The following is a 14,514-nucleotide window of genomic DNA, read 5'->3' on the forward strand; positions in this document are numbered from 1 at the left end:
GCCTATAATCCTTGCAATCCATTTATAGATGGCAACTCTTTTATTGTAGTACTGTGTGAAACATGGCACGGGAGTTTCAACCTACACTCTTATGCTCAAGTTTCAGATTTCCTATTTAGACCTATTAGGAGGAGGACACAGCACGCACGGCCTCTCCGGTGAATGATATCTGTAATCTGTCAAGTAGGGGACCGTGCACAATTCTGATTTGATGGAGACAGACGTGAGAGTACGGAGGAACATCTGGAGAAACATCTGAAATGCCCGTTTCACTGCCGCTGCTACTGTGTGGTAACCGGAATCTCCAGAGCAGAAGGCCCCAAACCCTCGGCTTTGCTTGTTTTGGTGGCCAGGGCTAGGTCGAAGGCGCTCGGCGGAGGATGGCGCTCGGGAGGCTGTATCAGAGGGGCTGGTCGGAAGCTCGAAGTTTTCAGATTGACGGACTCGGTGTCGGTTGTGGTCAGCTGCTTCCAAGGCCTCGGCAGTTGTCGGTGCCTTGGAGGTTTATGGCAGGGAGTTTCTCCCCTTTGCCGCCTGCTATCAGGGACTCGGGAGTCAATTGGGACTTGAGACTTTTTTTTTACCATGCCCATGGTCTGTTCTTTATCAAATTATGGTATTGTTTTGCACTGCTGTAACTATATGTTATAATTATGTGGTTCTGTCAGTGTTAGTCTTTGGTTTGTCCTGTTTTCTGTGATATCACTCTGGAGGAACACTATCATTTCTTAATGCATGTATGCATTTCTAAATGACAATAAAAGTGGACTGAGTGTTCTCATAATCTACTTCTGGACTCATCGGTACTAAATCCACCACACCATGTCTTGCAGCAGACAGAAAAGCTCTATAACTGGTAGTCAAAACTGTGCAATGCATTACCGGCATCAGTCTACCCGTCATCAACGACATGTTATATACAGAAAGATGTTCGAAAAGGGCTAGTAACATTATGAGGGATCCCACCCACCCTGCTCATGGACTTCTTGTCCCACTCCCATCAGGGAGGAGGCTAAGTAGCATTCATGCCAGGACCACCAGACTCAAAAATGGTTACTTTTCCCAAGCAGTAAGGCTAATCAACACCTCCACCCACTAACTCACCCCTCCATACTTCCCATTACTACTATTTTATCATTTCCTGTCAGTCACCTTGGATTCAGGCACTCCTGGGCCTAGCATCACTTTATGGACATACAATCAGTCTATATACAGTATATAAGCTATCTTATATATTTATATTTATTCTGTTTTTATTACTGTTATTTATCCTATTGTTTTTTGTGCTGCATCAGAGCTAGAGTAACAATTATTTCATTCTCCTTTACACTTGTCTACTGGAAATAACATTAAACGATCTTGAACCTTAATTTATCTGACTCCATGAAATGCAGCCAAAGATGCTGGCAGAGCATTACAATTCCTGTCAATGGACTCATCTCAGACCTGTGCCACTCAATCAACAGATATGTAAAGCCAAAGCAATGACACTCTTGTACTCTCCCTGTCTCCTTCCATCCTTCCTGCACTAAGGGCTCATGCCATCTTCCTCTTCTTCCATCCCAGCTTCCTTTTAGACCATAAGACATAGGAGCCATTTGGCCCATCGAGGTTGCTCTGCCATTTCATCATGGCTCATCCAATTTTCCTCTCAGCCTCAATCATTTGCTTGCTCTCCATATCCCTTCATGTCCTGACCAATGAAGAATCTATCAACCTCTGCCTTAAATATACATAAAGGCTAGGCCTCCACAGCTGCCTGTGGCAAAGAATTCCACAGATTCACCACTCTCTGGCTAAAGAAATTCCTCCTCATCTCCATCCTAAAAGGACTCTCCTCTATTCTGACGATGTGTCCTATGATCTTAGATTCTCTCACCATAGGAAACATCCTCTCCACATCCACTCTATGAAGGCTTTAACCATTCGATAGGTTTCAATTAGATCACCCCTCATTCTTCTGAATTCCAGTGAATGCAGGCCCAGAGCCATCAAATGCTCTTCATATGACAAGCCATTCAATCCTGGAATAATTTTTGTGAACTTCCTTAGAACACTCTCCACTTTCAGCACATCCTTTCCAAGATAAAGGGCCCAAAACTGTTTACAATACTCCAAGTGAGGTCTCACTAGTGCTTTATAAAGTCTCAACATTACACCCTTGCTTTTATATCCTAGTCCTTTTGAAATGAAGGCTAACATTGCATTTGCCTTCCTCACCACAGACTCAACCAGCAAATTAACCTTTAGGGAATCCTGCACAAGGACTCCAAAGTCCCTTTGCGTCTCAGTTTTTTTTTTGTATTTTCTGTCCATTTAGAAATAGTCAACCCTTTCACTTCTTCTACTAAAGTGCATGACCATACACTTCCTGACACTATATTTCTTTGTCCTTTCTCCTAATCTGTTTAAGTTCTTCTGTAGCCACTCTACTTCCTCAAAACTACCTGCCCCTCCACCTATCTTCATACCGTCTGCAAACTTTGCAACAAAGCCATTAATTCCATCATCCAAATCATTAACATATAACGTAAAAAGAATTGTTCCAGCACAGACCCCTATGGAACACTACTAGTCACCGGTAGCCAACCAGAAAAGAGTCCCTTTATTCCCACTCTTTGCCTCCTGCCAATCAGCCATTGTTTTATCCATGCTACATTCTGAACTCCCTATGCAGAACCTCGTCACTCGTCCACGTGATTGGTACCTACATTGCCAACGACTTCTGGCTGTTCACCCTCCCACTAAGAATGCTGAGGACTCAATGTGAGATATCCCAGACCCTGGCATTCGGGAGCAACATACTATCTGGGAATCTCATTCTCACCCACAAAATCATCTTTTTCCCAATTAACAATTCCCCTAACACCACAGCGTGTCTCCTCTCCCCACTTCCCTGAGTCATAGAAGCAGATTCAGTGCCAGAACCCCGACTACTGTGACTTTCCTTTGTTAGGAAATCTCCCCCCACTCCAACACTATCCACTGTTGTTGAGGGCAAAGGCCTTAGAGTTATTCTGCAGTTGCCTCCTTAACCCCTTTCCCCTTCTTGACTGTCACTCTTTTTCTGTCTCTCTCTCACTCTCCCTCTCTCTCCCTTTTCTCCTCTTCTCCTAGCACTCTCTCTCTTTCTTTCCCTCAACCATCACTCTTCCCCCTGCAAATCTTGTTACCCTAAAAATTACAAAACATAAAAAGTCAGAGCTTTTGGATATTGTTGGAGTATCTGTTTAAATCTTCTTGACGTTCCTTAAGACTAAAGTGAGTCACAAACACAGTGAGGTTGGAAAGCAGTAGTCTGACAGAGAAAAACAATCCAGCTGGTTTCCTGAATTCATGGAGTAATGTGGGTGAACGTTGTAACTTTTTATGTATTACTTCCATTAAATGGGGCCTGTGTGAACCACCAAGTTAGTTCAAGATTTGATTTCCTCAAAATTGCCCAAGGTAGCTTGAGATAGTTATTTCACCAATATTGTACTGATTTATTCTTCTATTATATTTCTACATTTTGTTAATAAAAGAATTACTAAACTAATCTGACCTTTGTAGGAATTTAACTAGCTGCTTCTAACACCAAACGCCAAAGCAGCTCTAATTTTGCACTTCAACAAATATTTGAGAAGTGTTTCTGCCAATAACTTATTTTTCTTGCCAAAGTTGGCAAAAACACAGAAAAACATCAATTCCTAATGGTTTCAAGTATTTATTCATAAAATAGCAATTTCACTTAAATTAAATCCTACTTGAATATTTGCTTGCTTTGAGAAGAGACTTCAGATCAATTTATCACATAAAACCAAAGCTCTTCTGAACTGAAACCCAGATAATATATTACAAGCTTAAAATGAATACTTGAGAAAAAAATGATTTCACAATAAAACTTTTAGATCAATTTGCTCAATATTATCCTCTTATCCAGATCTAAAACAATCATATTTGTAATTATTAACTTTATTTTACATTTTTATCTGTGTTAGGTAAAATTTAAAATACTGACTGGTTTATCCAGCTATACAAATTTTACTGCATATAAATGCAGACTAACTAAAAATGGCAGTCCCATAGCAGTACTGCTGGATGGAGAACACTGTCATTTCAGATCCTCGTTATTTTATGTTTTTTGCTCATTAATTTGTCACCATTACTGTTGCTATTTTAATATACCATATCTAAAAGACACATTTGATTCTCCTGTAGAAATATTTCAAAGGAACTGGACCATTGTGTCCAGGATAATAAGATCTTAATAAGATAACTCTGGATCTAACAAGATAAATAAATGTTGTACCTTCATCCTTCGAACACACCACCATCCTCTCAAACACCCACTGCCCTGTAATAATTCCCTCCCCCTCAATGAAATTGAAAGTCTCCAATGCCCTTCTTCCACCTCAACAGGAGTCACATCTTTCAAAAAGAAAAATGTGTGTAGTTGTTAGAAGTCAATGATATCAGCCCCAAGAGATGATTGAAAACAGAACATCTCAACTGATCAGGCAGTTGTGGAAAGAGGAATAGTCACTGCCTGAGTTCCTTAGGGAACCAGGACCAACAACCTTCAGCTCTTTCATTGTTTATCTTCCTGAAGGGGGAAATTTGAATGTATGCTGGTGACTGCCACATGTTTAGTTCCATTCACTATTCTGCAGCAAATGCAGCAGGTTCAATAATGGCTTATAAGTGGCAAATAACATTTGTACCAGAGAAGTTCCAAATAATGACCACCTGCAACAATACTAACCAATTAGTGAAAGACCTCACTAGAACTTACTGGTATACCGGTCCTGAGTGAGGCAAAGAAGCTGGAACTCCTAGAATAGTGGAAACATCAAATAACTCTTATCTTAGCTATTATTTATAAGAGGCAGATGGGGGAAAAAGTCCAAAAAAAAACAAGTTTCTGGAAATTAGAGCTGTAATATGATTGGGAAATTGGCCTCATCTTTCGACTTTTACTTTAACATCCATATGAACTAGTGCTACTTAACTTAAACAATTTATGTATACACAATTACAACAAAAAAATTCAACAAAATTATATTGCAGAATTTTCATAATCTTATCATATTCTCATCATTGCCTAGTTCTGAAATTCATTTTTGAAACATTAATTGTTCAATCATGTTAAAATTAGATTTTCCATATTAACAATGTTAACATCTGGACGGTCAAATGATCTATTTTGTTGTTTGCTTTTATCATTCTGATGTCTTGATAATTTTATTCTCTTGCTAAATTATTATTTATAAATACATTTAATGTGAACAATAAATTGTTTTCAATTTTTAAGCATACATAATTTAAAAGAAGCTTATGAAAAAGAAATTTCACCAACACTGAAATGTAATTTATATCTCTGCCAAATACACTTCAATGTACCAATTGCATAGTAAAAACTGAACCCTGCATCAGCAAATAAATATGCAAATATGAATCTTTATTTTTTGCCAGATATCACAGAAATAATTGTTCAAAGTTCAAACAGGACAACTGCCAAAAATAACTTGATCAAAGCATAAAAGAAGTGTATATTAATAGTCCCTACCTTGGATCCTGCAGAATCCATCTGCCTCATTATTCAGTTGGATTTTCATTACTGTTGAACTTTCAGTTTTGTCTGTATCCCTTGTGATTTTGTATTATGACACTGATTAGAATTCACCACGTCTATAAAATCACCACAAATTCCGTTTTCAAACTGTTACAGTTAAAGTCTGTTATGTAGACTCCAAGGAATGGTCATGAACCTTCTTGAATTACATTATAGGTACACACAATGTCTATAATCATGTTCACTGTGAACAGAAAATAAAAGATCATATTCAAATATAAGTTATTAATACTGTTTTAACTTTATCTGCTTCATAGTATATTGTACAAGATACATTACATAAAATTACCATTAAATCAAGGTGGACAATGAATTTTGTTACGTTTAAAATATATGTTATATTATAATATTTTATACATAATTATGTCTACCCACAAGAAATATATTGTTATAAAAATTAATAAATATGAGCAAAAATACACCCTACATATCGTCGTCTTCCCTGATAGTCTATAAAATTAGGGATGTTCTTGTCTTGCAGCAATTTTACCAATGGTTTCTCACAATCAGTTGATTTCTTTTGGAAGTAAAATTCTATCAAATACAATAACATAAATTGCTAGAAATAGCAAGTGAGACCACACCTAAAGACTCTTGGAACTGAAGCACTGACTGTTTCTTTTTCCACATGCAGCCTGACCTACTTCTGGCATCTGCAATTTTTAACTGATATTCTATCAATTAATCAAAAGCTCAATTACCAGAGCCTTTTGATGAAGACAACGACAATGCAAAGTTGATTCATCAGCATGTTTCTTGGGATGGAGATTTCAGGAGAGGAGAAGGCAGATAAGGCTGAGAGGAAATCTGATTAAAATATACAAAGTTATGAGGAGGACAGATAAGAGTAGGTAGCGAGAATCAATCACCTTATAGAGATGTCTATAATCAGAGGGTACAGGTTTAAGATAAGGGAAAGGAGCTTTAAACAGGATTGAATAATACTTTAACCAAGGGAGAAACTGAAACCTGCAATATACTACCTAAGTAGTAGAAGCAGCATTGTCACAATATTTAAGAAATACTTGTATAAGCACTTGTAACACTATGGTATACAAGTCATGGTAAATGGTAGGCACTTAACGGGCATGACAGATGTAGCGGGCATGTTTACTGGAGCTGTGGAATGGATTTAAACTAATTTGGCAGGGAGATGGGAAATGGAGTGATGGGGCTGAAGATGGGGCAACTAGATGCAGTGTGCAGTGAAAGTGTGTGGAAGGACAGGCAGATGATAGGGCAAAATTGCAGTCAGTGTGATGAGTTAAAGTGTAATGGGAGGGCAAAATCAAAAAGGTTGATGAATACAGGACTGTAAGTGTTACATCTGAATGCAGGCAGTATGTAGAATAAGGTAGATGATCTTTAGCACAGTCAGAGACTGGCAGATATGACGTGGGCATTTTTAAGTTGTGGCTGAAAGAAGATCATATTTAGGAACTAACATCCAAGGATATACATTGTATCAAAAAGACAGACAGGTAAGCAGAGGGGGTAGGGTGGCTCTGTTGGTAAAAAAAATTGATATCAACTTCTTAGAAAGAGGTGATCTGGGGTCAGAAGATGTATACTTAAGAAACTGCAAGGGTAAAAAGACCCTGATAGGAGTTATATACAAATTTCTGAAAAATAGACAGGATGTGGGCTGCAAATTACAATGGGAGACTAAAAAAGAGCATGTAGAAAGGGTAATGTTGCGATAATCGTGGAGGATTTCAACATGCAGGTAAGTTGGTAAAATCGGGTTGGTGCTGGATCCCAGGAGAGTGAATTTGTAGAATGCTTACGGAGTGGCTTTTTAGAGCACTTATAGCTGACCCCACTGGGGAAATGGCAATTCTGTACTGGGTGTCTTTAATGACCCCAATTTGAATGAAGATTGTAAGGCAAAAGAACCCTTAGGAAGCAGTGATCATAATATGAGAGAATTCAATCTGCAGTTTGAGAAAAAGATAAAATTGAACATATTAGTATTACAGTGGAGTAAAGGAAATTACAGCAGCATAAGAGAGGAGCTGGCCAAAGCTGATTAGAAAGGGGCACTAGCAGGGATGACAGCAAAATAGCAGAGGCTGGTGTTTCTGGGGGTAATTCAGAAGTCACAGGAAAGATAGATACATCCCAAAGATGAAAAAGTATTCTAAAAGGAGCACAAAAGCTAAAGAAAGGGCATATAACAAAAATTAGGGGGAAATTAAGAGGATTGGGAAGCTTTTAAAAACCAACCAAAGGCAACTAGAAAAGCCATAAAGAGAGAATAGATGAAATCTGAAGGTAGGCTAGCCAATAATATACTTTTGTAAAAGGAGATATAATACATTTTTCAGATATATATATAAAGAGTAAAACAGAGACGAGAGTGGATATCGGACCGCTGGAGAGGTAGCAATGGGGGGAACAAAGAAATGACAGACAAACAAAAAGTATTTTGCATCAGCTTTCACTGCGGAAGTCACTAGCAGAATGCCAGAAATGCGTGAGCGTCCAGGGGCAGAAGTAAGTGTCATTGCTATTACCAAAGAGAAGCTGAAAAGTCTCAAGGTAGATAAGTCACCTATACCTGATGGACTACACCCCAGGTTCTGAAAGAAGTAGCTGAAGAGATTGTGGAGGCATTAGTACTTTCAAGAATCACTAGTTTTTGGCATGGTTCCAGAGTACTGAAAAATTGCAAATGACATTCCACTCTTTAACAAGGGAGGGAGGCAGAAGAAAGGAAATTAGGGGCCAGTTAGCCTGACTTCATGTGTGGCGTGCGGCCAAGTGGTTAGGGCGTTGGGCTCATGATTTGAAGGTCCTAGGTTTGAGTCTTGGCCAAGGCAACGTGTTGTCCCTTTGAGCAAGGCACTTAACCACACACTGCTCCAGTCCACCCAGCTGAAAATGGGTACCGGCAAATGCTGGGGGTTAACCTCGCGACAGACTGGCATCCTATCCGGGGTGGGGGATGGGGCAAGTCTTGTACTCGCAGTCGCTTCACACCACAGAAACCGACATAAGCACCGTCTTGATGGGCCACAAGACTCGGGACAGACTTTAATTTTTTAGCCTGACTTCAGTGGTTAAAAAAATGTTGGAGTCTATTATTAAGGATGAGGTTTTGGGGTACTTGAAGGCGTAAGATAAAATAGATTATAGTCATCTTGCCTGACAATTCTGTTGGAATTCTTTGAGTAAATAATACACAGGATAGACAAAAGAGTGTCAGTGGATGATTGGATTTTCAAAAGGCCTTTAACAAAGTGCTACACATGAGGCTGCTTATCAAGATAAAAGCCCATGATATTAAAGAAAAGATATTAACATGGATAGATTGGCTGACTGGCAGGAAGCAAAGAGCGGGAATAAAGGGGGCCTTTTCCGGTTAGCTGCTGGTGACTAGTGGTGTGCTGCAGAGGTCGGTATTGGTACCACTTCTTTTCATGTTATATGTCATTGATTTGGAGAACTCCACTGATGACTGCGGGAAGTTTTCAGACGATACAAAGATACATAGAGGTACAGATAGTGTTGAGGAAGTAGGGAATCTACAGAAGGACTTGGACAGATTGGCAGTATGGGCAAAGAAATGGCAGATAGAATATAGTGCAGGTAAGTGTATGACCATGCACTTTGGTAAAAGGAATAAAGGCATTGACTATTTTATAAACAGGAGAAAATTAAAAAATCGGGGAGCAAAGGAACTTGGGAGTCCTTGTGCGAGATTTTCTGAAGGTTAACTTGCAGACTGAGCAGGTGATAAGGAAGACGACTGCAATGTTAGCATTCATTTCAAGACGGTTAGAATATAAGACCAAGGATGTGATACTGAAGCTTCATAAAGCATTCATCAGACTGCACTTGGAGTATTGTGAGCAGTTTTGCCCTTCTTATTTAAGAAAAGGTGTGTGGCATTGGTCCAGAAGAGGTTCACAAGAATAATTCCAGGAATGAAACAGTTAACATATCAGGAGCATTTGATGATCCTGTACTCACTAGAGTTTAGAAGAATAGGGAGGGATCACACTGAAGCCTATCGAACGTTGAAAAGCCTAGACAGAACGGATGTGGAGGGGATGTTTCTTCTTGTATGTGTCTAGAACCAGAAGGCACAGTCTCAGAATTAAGGGATATCCATTCAGAAGAGATGAAGAAACATTTCTTTAGACAAATGGTGGTGAATCTGTGGAATTCATTTTCACAACCAATTGTGCAGGCCAAGTCACTGGGTATATTAAAAGCATAGGTTGATAGGTTTTTGATTAATCAGGGAGTCAAATGTGATAGGGAGAAGGTAGGAGAATGGGGTTGAGAGGAGTAATAAATCAGCCATTGATGGATGGTGGAGCAGACTCAATGGGCCAAATAGCCTAATTCTACTCCTATTTCTTATGGGCTTGGATGTGGTGAGCCAAAGTCCGCTTCAATGTTGAATGACTCTCAGGTACATACTCCCCCGTACTTGCATAAATACAGCTAGTTGGGATTTATATTGCTATACTGAAGGCTTGACACAAACCCCTGCCCTCATGGTGATGTAGTGGGAATCTATGTAACGGGAACTTGGTGTGAATCTTTGCTTTCCACTTGTGCCCTTGCAACAATGAATGGCTCATCGTTTGGGGTGGACAGGCTGCCTACATGCATTGGAATTCAGTAGTAGGGACAAACACTGTACTGCTCAGTACTTCCAGATAGCTTTCTAGCTGACTTGATAATTTCAGGCAACTCCAGAGGTCAGGCAGGATGTAGATGCAGCAGAAACTGAGCACTTAAGGTGTCTAACCTGAAAGAGATTGCTAATTGCCGAGTTCAAGCAGCAGTAAAGGCATTATACTTTGGCAGGTCTGCACAGGAAAGGGGTGATGGGTTAGCCAACTATCAGAATGAAGCGTGAAAGAGCAAGGAGTGGCAAATATTTAAGACTGTCATGAGGACAGCAAGGGAAATCCAAGATCACTGTTTGGAGAGAAACACATTGCAAGTACGGCAGTTAAGTAGGAAAGGTTGGGTATTTCTACTTTAGTTTACAATTTTCATTCTCTCAAGTAAAAGTAAATACAGAGACTTAGTGATAGTGTTTGAAGTAGAATAAAAATAAGTGCATTAAATTAAAAAGAAGCAACAGAAGAGCTTAATTGAAGTTACTTTATACTTATTCAGGCTACACATATCTTAAAGACTGCTATATGGCAACAAACACAATTAAGAAGGGAACATCAGCTTCCATTACATTCTACAGGAAAGGCTGTAGTAAATGGCCCACATTCACCAATCATGATGGAAACCTAAGTTACACATCTCAGCACAATGGCCACACCACATACTCCACACCACCAATGCCAGCCCTCACCCTCGTCCTACTCACAACAATCTATGACTGACACAATGCTCTGAGAGCAACAGTGGAGGGCAAGGATTTGTGGCAGGTTCCCAACATTAGCAACACACCGCAATGAGGAAAACAAGAAGGGCACAGTTTGTTCCAGGTTCCCATCACAGGAAAGCACAGCAAGGAGCATGATGCTTAGCATTAGATTAGTCAGAAATACATCTCTCTAAATATAATTACATAATGACTCTTTTTATCATTGATTCTATTCGCACCCACATTCATAAGATTGTTCACTAAGCTAAGTACCAGTGTACTCTGATTTTCCATTTTCCCCTCCTGATCAATTTTTGGAATCTGTTACATGTTTCTGAACAGCAGAGAATCAATTAGTTAATTTAAAGTAATTCATGGCTTTCATTGCTACATGATCATTAGCTTCCTCTCCTTGTTAAATTATGTCTCTTGATTTAATCCAATACTTCCCATTATTCCTTGATGGTCAGTTTCCTGAGGATTACTTATTTCTCAATAAAATGTATATTTATTGAGATTTTTTAAGAAGTTTTGAGAACAATTACTGGTTTGTTGATTTAATATCATGGTAATAAATCTAATTTCCTTATCTACTCTAACTATCTGAACCCTGGTAGTTACAGAATTGTGTTAATTTTAACAATCTAGTTTTGACTAAGTATGTCATTCACTGATTCAGTGATAATTGCTCTTCCCTACAGGATTCCTCATTATATTACAAAATAGCCAGGTCTCATTACTAAAGATAAAATCTAAAATAGTCTATTCCCTGGTCGGTTCCATGATGAATTATTCCTAGGAATGCTCCTGACTTCATAATATGAACTCATTCTTCAAATTGCTTTTATCCAATTTATGTAAAAAACTCAACACTGCCCCCAACACATACAGAATTTTAATTTACCTAATAAAAGTTGCTCCTATTTTATGAACAGTGTTTCTACAAGTGTAGCTGATTATTTTTCTTTAATGTGTGGGAAGTTGTGCAATGAACTTTTCTCAGGCAGGGTTGCTTTTCATCCCTTGTTGCATTATACCTCCGCCCAAATGGATTCTACTCTCACATGATCTAAATTGGGATACTCTTATTGCTCTTTATATCTGCAAGTGGGATTAGTTTACTGCGCACGATGATCTGCCTGGACGAGTTGGGCCAAAACACTTGTTTCCATGGTGTATTACTGTATGACTATGGTATACTTCAGCACACCCATTTCTTATCCCAATCCTTTCCTTTTAGCCTACTAAACCCCCCATACCACCCCATGTTGCTTTTTTACCCCATTTTTCTCTCATTTATAAATGACCCATGATTTTTTTATAGATCATGTTGAAAATACAGCCAGCCATCAGTTTTCCACACCATAAGCTCTACCTTACCCTCTGTCGTGTATTTAATATTTCAGTAATATTTGACTAATCTTATGCATATACTGTTTGATTAAACATTCTTTGTTGTTTATATAATTATGGTTATATGTAAAAATAAGTGAATTGCATATGTCATGACACTACCACAGAAGTGAAAAACAAAGTACACAACTTATCTCCTGGCTCACTTGTTTTCCATTGAATTAATTTAGCATCTAGAAGTTACAAAACTTAACAGATAGTTTTAAAATAAACTCAAGATGACTTTCCACCTGTTGAAGCGCAATGAGATGTTTGAGTTAAAAACAAAGTGCAGCAAGGAACGATGAGTAAAGAAAACAGTGCACCACATGCAGAGACAGTCGTGATTTTAAAAAAGGGAGAAAATGGAAGAATTCTTGCGTTTATAAACAGTGAGTACTGGGTGATAAGAGTCATTTTAAAAAAGAGCAAAAATAAAAGAGCAGGCTACATCGGAAAGATTGTTGAATTCAATTGCTAAATGGGTAACTGGCTCATGTATACTAAGCTAATTGAACAGTATTTTGAAGCAAATGAAATAGCCAATGAAAAGCGAGTAGCAATTTTGTTGAATGTATTGGGTTTAAAAGCATAGTTTGTTTTGAAGTTTGACTGCTCCAAACAAACCAGTAAAAATGAGTTTTGTTGATATTAAAATAATGCAGGAACAGCCAGAATTAAAACCATTACTGATTATAGAACACTTTAGGTTTCATAAGCAGAATCAAAAATAAGGGGAGTCAATTTCAGCACGTGTGGCTAAATTGAAGGGATTGTCTGAGCATTCTCAGTTCAATGATGAGATAAATGATGCACTGAGGGATTGTGGATCTGCAGTCAGGAATGAAAGTGAGCGTGAACAAAATTGTAATGGCTAAACGGAAACTGGCCTTGTCTACCAAATTGTGTACTGTTGTGGCAGGGGCTCACATACAATACACCAATGCAGATTTAGAGGTGAAATTTGCAGAAAATTCAACAAAGTAGGGCATACAAAGAGCATGTTGGGCAGGCAAAAATAAATGGACTGCACAGGGAAGTGAAAAAGCTAAAAAGTCAAGTTGCATTTTTAAAAAGAGCAATAATCTGCATGATGTTGATAAAAAATCTGATAATGATGAAACACAGGGCTATGTAGCCTTGAGATTTAAAATATGAAAACTAACCATAGACAAGCAAATGACTTACACCGAAGTGAATGGCAAATTAATTAAAATGAAATTGGACACTAGCTCGGCCATTTCAGTTATTCCACAAAATGAGTTTGAATAGCATTTCAAAGATATTGAATTAAAACTTCCAGATAGCAAACTAAGAACTCGTATTGGAGAAAAGATAACTCCTGTGGGAATGACATTTGTAACAGTGAAATACAACAATCTGCAAAGCCACATTAAACTCGCATGTGGTAAAAACAGGAGGACCAGCATTGTTGGTGCATGATTACTTGAGACAACAACTTGATTGGAGATACATCCACTATTTGTATGTCATCCCCACGCGCCCCAACCCCCGGTAATAGAGTCAACTGAAAGCAAATTTTAAAAAGGTGTCAACCTTGGTGCCTTTGGTTAGAAAGCATATTGGACCAGGGAACAACCATGCTGCTCAGAGGAAGTGTGAACATGATAAAAGCAGTAGTCTGACTACAACAGATTTTGTAGGCAACATATCTGAGAAAGCTGCTGATATGTTAATCAGGCAGTTACTTGAGAAATATGGCTTGGTTTTAAAATGGAAAAGAGTGTAAGGAGTTTCAGAAAAGTTGTAAATATTTGGGTTTGATGAGTATAAAGAACCAGAATTTATTCTGCATACATTAAGGTTACAGCACGAACTTCAAGTGGGAGTCAAAAAGCTGATTGTAAAAGAGGATGCAAAGACCAAAGTCCAGCTAGATGGATGGAAGGCCAAAAAGAAAGGAGTCAATAGAGATAAGAAAACAGAGGATTAATTTGATGATGTTATGCATGAGGAAACCACGAGGAGAGCAGCTAGTAAAGGGAGCAAAATAAAAATTAATAATACTCAAGTGAACTAAATGCACCTTCTCAAGATCAAGTGGCATGAACCTGAAGATAAGAGATGTCTAGAGCTCTCAGAACTACTTCCTGCGGCCTCAGTCAACTCTTACAAGCACCACGGAGAAGGACCCAGAACC

At 38.6% G+C, this 14,514-nt stretch overlaps 1 long non-coding RNA gene across 1 annotated transcript in view; it reads right to left on the minus strand.

Annotated features, from left to right (window-relative positions):
• LOC140205554 (uncharacterized) overlaps positions 1–14,514 on the minus strand; it is a 103,786-nt gene that overhangs the window by 64,128 nt on the left and 25,144 nt on the right. The window contains exon 2 of the long non-coding RNA XR_011887874.1: positions 5,549–5,798. This is a non-coding gene — a long non-coding RNA (uncharacterized lncRNA). The remainder of the gene's footprint in view (positions 1–5,548; positions 5,799–14,514) is intronic.

Source organism: Mobula birostris, chromosome 11 (genome assembly GCF_030028105.1).
Source record: "Mobula birostris isolate sMobBir1 chromosome 11, sMobBir1.hap1, whole genome shotgun sequence".
NCBI classification, from domain to species: Eukaryota; Metazoa; Chordata; class Chondrichthyes; order Myliobatiformes; family Myliobatidae; genus Mobula; species Mobula birostris.